This window comes from Rhodnius prolixus, unplaced genomic scaffold, assembly GCF_049639745.1.
Source record: "Rhodnius prolixus isolate KJV_2025 unplaced genomic scaffold, Rpr scaffold_11, whole genome shotgun sequence".
Taxonomy (NCBI): Eukaryota; Metazoa; Arthropoda; class Insecta; order Hemiptera; family Reduviidae; genus Rhodnius; species Rhodnius prolixus.
The window spans coordinates 1648607-1661280 of NW_027411625.1; the positions used below are offsets into that span (position 1 = coordinate 1648607).

The 12674-nt window shown below is 35.8% G+C and overlaps 1 protein-coding gene across 1 annotated transcript in view; it reads right to left on the reverse strand.

Annotated features, from left to right (window-relative positions):
- Window positions 1-12674, reverse strand: part of LOC141459559 (neurotrimin-like) — a 223193-nt gene that overhangs the window by 42177 nt on the left and 168342 nt on the right. The window lies entirely within an intron of this gene.

The window sequence follows — 12674 nt, forward strand, 5'->3', positions numbered from 1 at the left end:
GTGCCCATATGGCCACTCCGAAAATTTTGAAACCACTTATAAACTGTTCTAATCGAAGGTGCAGAGTCACCATAATGTTTATCAAGCTTCTCTTTAGTCTCCTGAGGCGTTTTGCCTTTCATAAAGTAGTGTTTAATCAACACACGAAATTCTTTTTCGTCCATTTTTTGAAAATCACTCGACTTCCTCGATTCAAACGAATGCCAAACACAAAGAAATAGACCGATCTGGCTGAAACTTGGTGTGTGTTCTTCCAAGAGATGCTACTAACTAAACATAACCTCGATACGCGCCAGTAGTGCTATCTCTCTGACTTTGCACGGACTTTTCAAACGACCTTCGTACAGTGTGTACTCAAAATATGACTGAAATTGGCAGTATTTTTTTCATCCTACTGAAACAATGAATCAAACATCAAAAAAATAAGAACACTAATTCTTTCATTTTATTTTTTCTAATAATTTGTATTTTATTGCAAATATTACTTATATTTGTGTATTTTCAAAAAGAGATAAGACTAGATATGGGTATTAACTATGCACCTTTTCTTTTTCGAAATTTTCAAAAATACAATATAAGACAACCATAAAAATTCTTATTACTGGAGGTACAAATTTCCTGTAAGGCTAATTTTTTAGTTTCTACGAGTTACTTCAAATTACTTCCATTGATTGCTTTAATTGTGCCAAAGAAAACTTTAAATTCTACAAAACACTTATCTCTTATGTTTCCATATTGATGTCTGCAAGATTATTGCGTGCGATGCAGAGAAAATCAACCCAATGATAGCGCAAACTGTAGGCGAGCCGACCATATCTTTCACTCACTTTAGAACACGATCATTTCTCGCTAGGAATTTGTATTCTAAACGTAAACAGCAGAGCACGCATCGTATTTCCTCTTGGATTCAGCTAGGACTAGCAGAGTAATCTGAAGGTGCGTATAAGATTTATTCGCACCATTGCCAGCGATCAAATGTTCTTATTCCTACCACAAACTGAAGTCTCCAATTACTCGTATTTCACCACTCCGAGCATTCGTGAAAATGTATTTAAATGCTCGCTCGGTTGGTGTAAGCAATTGTGATTTAAAAAAAACAAAAACGCGTTATTCGAACATTTTTCCGCGATTTCCTAGATTTTACGATACAGAGTCTCTGAAATGGGATTTTCCCTCCGGTATTCCCTGTTTTGTTTTTTGAAAATTTGTTTTTACAAAATGGGCGTGTGTGTTTGTAAGTATGCATGTGAACACAGTACACTAACTAAAAATTATAGGAATTCTAAACTTGATATTTCGTTCGGATCTAACAAAAAGTTAGCGATTAAAATATAAAAATCTAGAACTATCACCATGCTGTTTCTTTTCTTCACTTTTTTGAGATTCTTGTGTAAAAAAAAATCACGATTTAATTTAAATTTGGCATCCTCATGCATATATCTAAGGTCTACAACTTCCAGAAAAATTCGATTAAAGGCACTTACGAGGGGGTACCCAAAAAAAACCGGAATTATTTTTTAAAAGCTATTTATTTACAAATTTTTTTACAGAACAACCTTATCCCCTTCAAAATACTCTCCATTACAACTAATACATTTGTCCCACCGGTGCTTCCACTGTTCGAAACATTTTTTGTAGTCATCTTTAGAAATGGCTGACAGCTCCTTCTTCGTTTTTTTCTTGACCTCTTCAATGTTGTCAAATCGGTGACCTTTCATGCCCTTTTTCATGCGTGGAAATAAGAAAAAAAATAAGAATCGTATGTATGAGGGGGCGTGTTGGTCCATATATGTGCCAATGTGGTGTCTAAGAATTTGGTTTGTTCTTTTTTGGTTCAAAAATAACAGTTTTTTATTCACTCAGTGAATATGTAAATGTGATTTACATGTATTTTAAATCTTTTGTTTGGTAGAAATCGGTTTTAAGGTGGATATGTATGTGTGGGCTGAGTTTGCACAGAATAGAACAACGTTTTTTCTTTTTCGTTTTTAATGTAAACGGCGTGTGATCGCAAGATTGTTTGCTGCAATATCTTTCTAAAAACCACTAATCGAATACCGTTTACACTAATAATTACAGTTCCTCCACTAGCTCTAGTTCATTTGCTTTAAACACAGCCTGTAAAACAGAACTGCGCATATACGAGGTGTGTTCAAAAAGTATAGGGAATTTTTAAATTTCGCGGGTTTGGAGAGTCTGATTGTAAATTTTTTTTTTTTTATTATGTTGGTACACATGCCCCTGAAGTACGATAAAATTTTCAGTAATAATCATTGTTTACTTCTTAAGTGGCAGCCGTTAAGGTTAGACGTGTTTTTCGAGCTTGGCGATTTTTGTTTGTTAAAAAAAATGGATCAAAGAATTTGTATTAAATTTTGCGTAAAAAATGAAATAAAGTGTGTGAAATGTTAATAAAGGCATATGGTGAGTCTGCTATGAGTAAAACAAGGATTTACGAGTGGTATAAGCGTTTCCAAGATGGCCGCGAAAACGTTGAAGATGACGAACGACCTGGACGTCCAAGCACATCAACAACCGATGAAAACGTGAAAAAAGTGAAAGAAATGGTTATGAACGATCGCCGAATCACAATCAGAGAAGTCGCTGATGATGTTGCCATATCAATTGGCTCATGCCATGAAATTTTTTCGGATGTTTTGGGTATGAAACGTGTGGCAGCAAAATTTGTTCCAAAATTGTTGAATTTCGAACAAAAACAGCGGAGAATGGAAGTTGCTCAAGAGTCACTCAATGAAGTCGACAACGATGCGGATCTACTGAAACGTGTTATAACAGGTGACGAAACATGGGATATGATGTCGAAACTAAGGCTCAATCGTCCCAGTGGAGGCCAAGACCGAAAAAGGCTCGACAAGTGCGGTCGAATGTGAAGGTTATGCTCACTGTGTTCTTCGATTTTAATGGCATAGTGCATCATGAATTCTTGCCACAAGGTCAAACAATCAATAAGGAGTACTACCTACAAGTGCAACGCCGTTTGCGTGAAGCAATCCGAAAAAAACGCCCGGATTTGTGGCAAAACAATTCATGGATTTTGCACCACGATAATGCACCTGCTCACACTTCATTGCTTGTTCGTGAATTTTTGGCCAAAAACAAAACTTTAACGATGCCCCAGCCTCCATATTCACCAGACATGGCTCCATGTGACTTTTTTCTATTTCCAAACATAAAGAGAACATTAAAAGGCCGTCGTTTTACAAGCATAGATGACATTAAAAGCGAATCGCTGAAAGAGCTGAAAGCTATCACAAAGATCGAGTTTCAGAAGTGTTTCGAGGATTGGAAAAAGCGCTGGCACAAGTGTATTGTATGCGAAGGGGACTACTTTGAAGGCGACAATATTAATGTAGATGAATAAATAAATATTTTTTTCAAAAAACGAAAATTCCCGTTACTTTTTGAACACACCTCGTATAAAAGCCTGTAAGGTGCACAATAGCCTTTAATTTAGTTCGTGAACATTTTATTTATTCGTCGAGCGCGCAATTCAAAATGTTTTGAAATTCAAAAGCTGCATTTGTGTACTGAAAAGCAAAAAAAAAAAAAACAATGAAAGAACGTTTTCTATTTTTCAAAAACTTTTTTTGTTTTATGAAACGGCAATCACGAAGCCTTAAAATTGGTATTTGCGGTGAAAATTTAATTTAGAAGAATTTATAAGGTTAAATTGTGTAGCAATTAATATAAAGAGTTGATGAAGCCACCAATAATATAGCCCTGACTTCAACTCTACTTCATATTAATTTGAAGTACTTCTCGCAATGTATAGCTGGTAAAGTCGTATATAGACTGTCCATTTTACTTTACTTCCATGTCGTTGCTAAATTAAACCCTGGTAACTGTTTACATTACATTCTATCTCATTTTAAACACAGCTGAAGCAACTTTTAATCCTCTTTCACATATACTGTTTATTTTTGTATTTGGTTTTCAACCGGCAATTAAATACCAAAACGGGTCACTGTAATTTTTAATTACTCTTAATATGGTAAGGGAAAGTACTGCTAACGTGCAAAATTTTTCGATATCGAGTTCTCCATGGATACATCCGTTTTTGAGGTCTCTAATCCAAATCAGTGGTTCTTACAAATTGGTCCGTGGGTTTGTTTATCTGAATATACGAGGTGTGTTCAAAAAATAAGGTGAATTTTCATTTTTCTCAAAAAATATTTATTTATTCATCGATTTTTATTTGGTCTCCTTCAAAGTAGTCCCCCTCAGATATAATACATTTGTGCCAGCGTTTTTTCCAATCCTCGAAACAGTTCTGATATGCACTTTTTGGTATGTCCTTGAGCTCTCTCAGCGATTCGGTTTTTATCTCCTCAATCGTCGCAAAACGCCGTCCTTTCATGGGTCTCTTCAATCTTGGGAACAGGAAAAAGTCACAGGGCGCCAAATCTGGTGAATACGGTGGCTGAGGCATGATAATGTCATTCAACAATTCCTGAGCGATGCTCATGCGACGGTTTTTTTTTATCAAAATTCAGCAATTTTGGAACGAACTTCGCTGCCACACGCTTCATGCTCAAAATTTCAGAAAAAATTGCATTACATGTGCCAACCGATATGCCGACAACCTCAGCAACTACTCTTAATTGTGATTCGACGATTCTTCATAACAATTTTCTTTACTTTCTTAACATTTTCATCGGTTGTTGATGTACTGGGGCGTCCAGGGCGAGCGTCGTCATTCGCATCTTCTCGACCTTCTGTGAAAAGCTTGTAACACTTGTAAACCTTTTTTTGACCCAGAGTACTCTCACCGTACGCCACTGTCAACATTTCAAGTGTTTTTGAGCACTTAATTCCATTTTTTACATAAAATTTGATGCAACTTCGTTGATCCATTTTTTTCGACAGAAGAAAATCGCCGAACTCGCAAAACACTTGTCTTATTTATGCCTCTCACAAACAAACTAAACATGCTATATAGCTACAACTTTGAAAATATGTTCGAGACAAGTGTACCAACATAAAAAAAAAAAACATTCGTAATTCGAATGTACGTAGCCCGCGAAATTTGAAAATTCACCTTATTTATTGAACACACCTCGTATGTGATATTCGCAAAAGAAAGATCCAATTGAGGCAATTGAACTCAGGGGTTGACGGTAAACTCCGAAAAAAAAACAAAATACATGACAAGTGGTACCCGTAGAAATGGAAAATTCCAGGGGCGCCCTTCGAGATAATGGACTATTCCTTGGTTTTGTTTATTTAGGCTCCTACTTATATTCTTCCAAAAACATATCCCATATCAACATAGGTAATTGATCGGTGAATACAGTCTGTAAACAGAAGTTATCATGGGCAGCAAAGGTATTTCACAATCGATAAAAATACAAAGGTGCAGCAGTATAGAGCGCTGGTTAAACTAGTCTTAACATACCGATCCGAATACTGGGTGTTTAGTAAAGTTGAAAATAAATGTTGAAACGAAAATAATGAAGAGGATTTTTGGGCCGATCAAGAAAGAAGACGGAGAATCCAACATACTAGGGAACTTTACGAGTTAGATGAGTCACGGATGAGAAGTGCAGGTGGAAAAATGGATTAAAATAAATAGACCAGGTGACGCCAGAAGTGCTGGTATATGTGAAAAGGAGGACGAAGGATTTGTAAGGCTGGAGGAAGTACTTGGGAAGCCCTGCGAGAATCTGTCCTTTAATACTGTACTTACTGTTAAGTCTTACCTGGAATGTTTTGCCTTAAAGAAATGATTCTATGAAGTAATATAGTCTGGTGCATTAGTGATTCTAAGAATGTAAAGTAGTCCGGTATCGAAGGCGGAGAGTACATCAAGAAATACATCAGCCGTGAACATTCTGTCCTCGAAGTTGTGTACGATGCCTTGTGAAACTCGTCCAAGTTGGTGTATTGGCGAATGCTTTGGTCTAAATCCGAATTGGTGTGGTGCTCTTGTGTTTAGTTCAGTCAACTGTTTTGTCAAGAGTCGTTTGTAGATTATTTTTACATAGAATACATATTCCTCTACCCAAACTTCTGAGATGAATCGTGAATGCAAAGATGTCTTCCATAAATACATTAAATTCATTTTACACTAGAAATAACCCGCTCACGGTTCCTATCTTTCCATAATAATCTATCCAGTATACTAATCTAGACAGGCTCTAGACCTTTATTTTACTTTATTAGATCATTTTCAGATCCTAACTACTGAAGAATTCCAGCAATGGCTGGCGTCTTTCTTCACAACTCAACGGATATAGCAATTAAGATACATTGTATACTCTGTACATTCAATTCGCAAAATGAATATATTTTGTACAAGATGCAATAAATAAATAATACAAACAAGGTTTACGAGGGTCGTTTGAAAAGTCCGTGCAAAGACAGAGAGATAGCACCACTATCGAGGTTATGTTTAGTTAGTAGCATCTCTTGGAAGAACACACACCAAGTTTCAGCCAGATCGGTCTATTTCTTTGTGTTTAGCATTCGTTTGAATCGAGGAAGTCGAGTGATTTTCAAAAAATGGACGAAAAAGAATTTCATGTGTTGATTAAACACTACTTTATGAAAGGCAAAACGCCTCAGGAGACTAAAGAGAAGCTTGATAAACATTATGGTGACTCTGCACCTTCGATTAGAACAGTTTATAAGTGGTTTCAAAATTTTCGGAGTGGCAATATGGGCACAAGTGACGCTGAACGTTCTGGACGCCCTGTTGAGGTTACTACTCCAGAAATCATTGATGAAGTCCATGATATGGTGATGGATGACAGAAGAGTGAAGGTGCGTGAGATTGCTAGTGCTGTGGGCATCTCGAATGAACGGGTACATAATATTTTGCATCAACATTTGGACATGACAAAGCTATCCGCAAGATGGGTGCCGCGATTGCTCACGCTTGACCAAAAACAAAATCGTGTGAAGTGTTGCAAGGACGGTTTGCAGCTGTTCCAGAAGAATCCGCAGGACTTTAAGCGTCGTTTCGTCACTGTGGATCACCCTCGGACTACTATTTGTTCCCCAATATGAAGAAATGGCTGGCGGGAAAAAGATTTTATTCAAACGAGGAGGTGATTGCAGAAACGAATGGCTATTTTTCAGACTTGGACAAATCCTATTATTCGAAAGGGATCAACAAACTAGAGCAGCGTTGGACGAAGTGTATAAGCCTAAAAGGAGACTATGTTGAAAAATAAAAAAGGTTTACCCCAAAAAATTAAGTAGTCTTTATTTTTGCACGGACTTTTCAAACGACCCTCGTACAAGGTAACAAAGTTTTTAAATAGTTTTTCGCAAATGGTTCCAGGATTTTCTTTAAATATACTACTTACTATTACATGCATATTACATACTATTACACGCATACTACATACTATTACATGCATGTTGCATACTATTACATAAATACTACATACTATAACATTTATCTAAAACATTTCTTCCAGGCAACTTTATTTATGTGGAGTTCTTAGTGAATTCTGGTTATTTACTTAAAATACATATTTTGATGAACATTTATTTTAAAAGTAGTAAAAAGTTTTGTGAACACGTTTAAAATATATTTAGAACAATATCTTATATATTTTTTGCCCAAATTATGCATAATTTTCTGCTAAGGTGATGAAATATTTTGAAGCTTTATTAAAACCTTTAGAAGGTGTTTTCTTTTCTTTCGATGAAAATTTAATTGAAAATGTTTTCTTAGATAAAATTATAACTCTCGATGAATTAACTTATGTGCTTTCAAAAGTTAAATTAAATAAAGCTCTGGAGAGATAGAGTTCTCTATAAGTTTTTCAAGTACTCGCTCCCAGAATTTCTACAACTGCCAGTGAAAGCTTTTAACTCTATTTTGGAAAATGGATCGATGCCTGGTACTTTTTATAAAGCAAGTATTTTTCCCCTCTTTAAAAAAATGGGTGACCCAAATTAATTTTCAAATGACAAAGGTTTTTATCTTTTATCGTTGCAACCATGAAGTTGTTTTCTAGTATACTGTGAAAAACAAGCTGGTGGAGTGGATAGACTAAAACGAAATTCTTTGACAATCAGACAGGTTTCCGCTCAGAGTTCTGCACAATCGATCAGATATTTTCCTTGTATAATATTATTCATTTGTCAGATCGTTATCTACATTTACACTGCCTTCAGTACTGTAACATTTATTCAGCATTCTATTAAAGTTATTTCCAAGATAGAAAATGAATAAACTTTATTTGTTTTTGTGTTTCTCCTTTCAAAGAAGTTGTGTTTACAAGTCAATACCTATTATAACAGCGGCAGATTATAAACTCTTTACTTAATCTTAATTAAACATTTCTTAAATAAATCTAAATTCTAAAAATATAAAGTGATTTGAATAATATAATAAAGCTTTGATTGCACAGTATATCCTATGGATATGAACTCTGGTTTCAATTATATGCAAATCTCCAGTCAGAGTTTGCCAGGGAGAAAATTATTAAAAGATAAGAGCTGAAATCTCGAGCTACTCTATTAGTCAGATCCACTTGTTCCAGCCTTCGTATTTCAGATTTTATTATAAAGGTTAAATTTATGGATTCATTGGAGATCATAATGTGACGCTCATTTCTCTGGTGAGCCGTGATAGTTTTTGGTTTCGTAGCTAAAAATATTTTTCATTTTATTTATTTATTTGTTCAGCAACTGTACACTCTACAAGAAGCAAAACAGTTAGTTGATACCTAAATAGTATGTAAACATACATAATAAAACAAAAAACTACATATACAGGGTGATCCATTTAAAACGCACCAATCGCTAATAACTTTTTTGGAAAGCGGAATTTCAAAAAAAACCCACCAAGTAAACTATATGTTTTTTTTAGTCTAGTTTTCAAATTTTCCACCCCCGATGATGTATCTTCATTTTTGGCAGACTTACGGCCAAAAACCCGATTAGGTTTACATAAGGACCACTAGTTTTGACAATGATTGTGAAAACTACATAAAAGATTGTGAAAAATGACGTTGACCCCGTTTCGATATCCCTAATATTTGTCGAGATATTTAAGATCAAATATACTATTTTATCAACTCGCGAACGGTTTTCAATATTAATTTTCCACCAGAAATACACGTTTTGGGAGGTCCTCTGATTACAAAAATGTTATTTGTAACGCAAAGAACAAAAATAGTAATAATTGAAGATTTTAAAACATGTAGTGTAATGTAATGGTTGTGGGTGAATCAAGATAAATTTGTTTTATCATCAAATAAAAGCAAGCATCACATCATTTTAATGTACCCAGTATGCAAGACTTCTTTAACTGTGATTACGGTAAGAACATCTTGCTAGGGTGTTGGTCTAATGATCAAGAGCGTGGCTTTGTAAGTGAGAGATCACCAGTTCGAATCCCGCGTATGCAGTTATTCATAATACTTTCTTAAATAAAATGTAGGCATTCGCAGAATTCGAACTAGGGATCTTCCACTTACAAAACCATGCTCATGATCACTAGACCAACACCCGCCCTTCCCTGGCAAGATATTCTTACCGTAATCATAGGTCAAGAAGTCATGCATACTGGGTGCATTAAAATGATGTGTTGGTTGCTTTTATTTGATGATAAAACAAATTTATTCTGACTCGCCCATAACCATTACATTGCACTACATTTTTAAAATCTTTAATTATTATTATTTTTGTTCTTTGCGTCACTAATAACATTTTTTGCAGTCAGAGGATCTCCCAAAACGTGTATTTCTGGTGGAAAATTAATATTGAAAACCGTTCACGAATAGATAAAATTGTAACTTTGATCTTAAATATCTCGACTAATATTAGGGGTATCGAAACGATGTTAACGTCATTTTTCACAATTTTTTATGTAGTTTTCACAATCATTGTCAAAACCAGTGGTCCTTATGAAACCCCAATCGGGTTTTTGGCCGTAACTCCGCCAAAAATAAAGATACAGCATCGGGGGTGGAAAATTTGAAAACTAGACAAAAAAAAAAACATTAGTTTACTTCGTGGGTTTTTTCGAAATTCTGCTTTCCAAAAAAGTTATTTGCGATTGGTGCGTTTTAAATGGATCACCCTGTATATAAACGCAAATACTTTTTCACAAAGAGGAGATCAAAAATTTCAAATGATAGTTAATCAGTTAATGACGTAGAAATGAAATTAAAAAGTATGTCTTTTGTTATTTAACGATTTAGATTTTATTTTAGTTTAGATAAATGAAAAAGCAATTAATTTTGGTACCAGGGAAAAAATAATTTCGAGACAAACGTTAAAAACAAATGACATTAAGTTAAACATGTATGAATTTTGTAAATAAACATAAAAATATTTCATTTATGAACTTTAATTGTATCTATTTCTGCTAAATAAAGGAGAGACATACATTAAAATAAAATTTATTGGAAGAATTGTATCTCATTAGAATAATAACAAACTGAGCTACTGTTATACTGGACAAATATTTAGTTTCATTAAAATAAATCTCCGCATAAGAAGCAGAAGCAGTTGAGGAAAAGAATTAGCTGTGCGATTAGCGTATTGGATTTCCACGCGGAGGTCCCGGGATCGAATCCAGCTGCTGGCCACTTATATTTTCTCTTCCTAGGAGTTTCTTACAGCTCACTGTCCAGTGATGGACAGTGTTGTCTGTAACGAGAAAATATTGTCCAGAAGCCGGCAGTGCACTGAAAAAAGCTGCAGGCGTTTTTTTTTTTTTTTTTTTTTTGTAAAGCAGAAGCAATTAATAATTTGCAAAGTAATTCTCTCTGGATGATACGGACATTAAAGGGAAACAATGGGCATTTGGGATTGACTGCGTTCTTTTCCTTTTTTTTTGGGTGGAACCGCCCTTTAAATCAATCTAATCTGCGGACATTAAAAGACATACGAGGGTCGTTTGAAAAGTCCGTGCAAAAATAAAAACTACTTAATTTTTTGGGGTAAACCTTTTTTATTTTTCAACATAGTCTCCTTTTAGGCTTATACACTTTGTACAACGCTGCTCTAGTTTGATGATCCCTTCCGAATAATAGGATTTGTCCAAGTATGAAAAATAGCCATTCGTTTCTGCAATCACCTCCTCGTTTGAATAAAATCTTTTTCCCGCCAGCCATTTCTTCATATTGGGGAACAAATAGTAGTCCGAGGGAGCCAAGTCTGGAGAATAGGGGGGATGTGAAACGAGTTGGAACCCTATTTCCAATAAATTTGCGACCACAACTGCTGAGGTGTGAGCTGGTGCGTTGTCGTGATGGAAAAGGACTTTTTTGTGGGCCAATCGTGGGCGTTTTTCTGGCGCAGATTCCCCCTTGGTAACCCATTGTTTAGATTGTTCTTTGGTCTCAGGAGTGTAGTGATGTATCCATGTTTCATCCACAGTGACGAAACGACGCTTAAAGTCCTGCGGATTCTTCTGGAACAGCTGCAAACCGTCCTTACACGATTTCGTTTTTGGTCAAGCGTGAGCAATCGCGGCACCCATCTTGCGGATAGCTTTGTCATGTCCAATTGTTGATGCAAAATATTATGTATCCGTTCATTCGAGATGCCCACAGCACTAGCAATCTCACGCACCTCCACTCTTCTGTCATCCATCACCATATCATGGATTTTATCAATAATTTCTGGAGTAGTAACCTCAACAGGGCGTCCAGAACGTTCAGCGTCACTTGTGCCCATATGGCCACTCCGAAAATTTTGAAACCACTGTTCTAATCGAAGGTGCAGAGTCACCATAATGTTTATCAAGCTTCTCTTTAGTCTCCTGAGGCGTTTTGCCTTTCATAAAGTAGTGTTTAATCAACACACGAAATTCTTTTTCGTCCATTTTTTGAAAATCACTCGACTTCCTCGATTCAAACGAATGCCAAACACAAAGAAATAGACCGATCTGGCTGAAACTTGGTGTGTGTTCTTCCAAGAGATGCTACTAACTAAACATAACCTCGATACGCGCCAGTGGTGCTATCTCTCTGACTTTGCACGGACTTTTCAAACGACCCTCGTACAAAGATCATCTGTCTGGAGAACTATATAACCGTAAAAATATGTGAGGCATGCGCCTCGGCCTCAATAAAAAATAAATTCCGCAAAGTGACAAAGTTTTCTTCACGCGCTAACTCTGAAAACACCTGAAGAAGTAGGGGTCTAGAACGCGATAGTAGGGACTCTGTAAGGAAATGGTGGAAACTCTCGCACATCTCTAAAGACTGTGAAGCCATCAATTCAGGCAAGATTCAAAATACCTGGTTAAATTACCAAATGCTTGGAAGAAGACATATCATTCTCTGTGACACTAGTATTTATCGGTTATCTGGGACTTGGTAGGGTGCTGTAGGGATTCGTTTGGAACCTGTAGCAGGATCTTAATCAATAGATCTTTGAGGTCACAGTATACACTTGTAACCCTTCCCTTCACCAAAAGAAAAAAAGTATATAGAAAATACTTGATTGTTTCCCAGTTTCCAGCGAAGTTTTTATATTTTTATTTACTTAATTTTTAGACAACATCGGGTCGCGAGTTGTGCACAGCTGGACAATTCGCATTCTCATGAAGAACTTAAACATTTTTTCCCGTGAAAATTATTTTTAAGAAGTTCTAATTGGAAGGGAATTACATCTAAAGTGTAATTTAGACACGATCACTCCTGCTCTTCTGCAGAGTGGGGAGAGAAATGTATAAATAA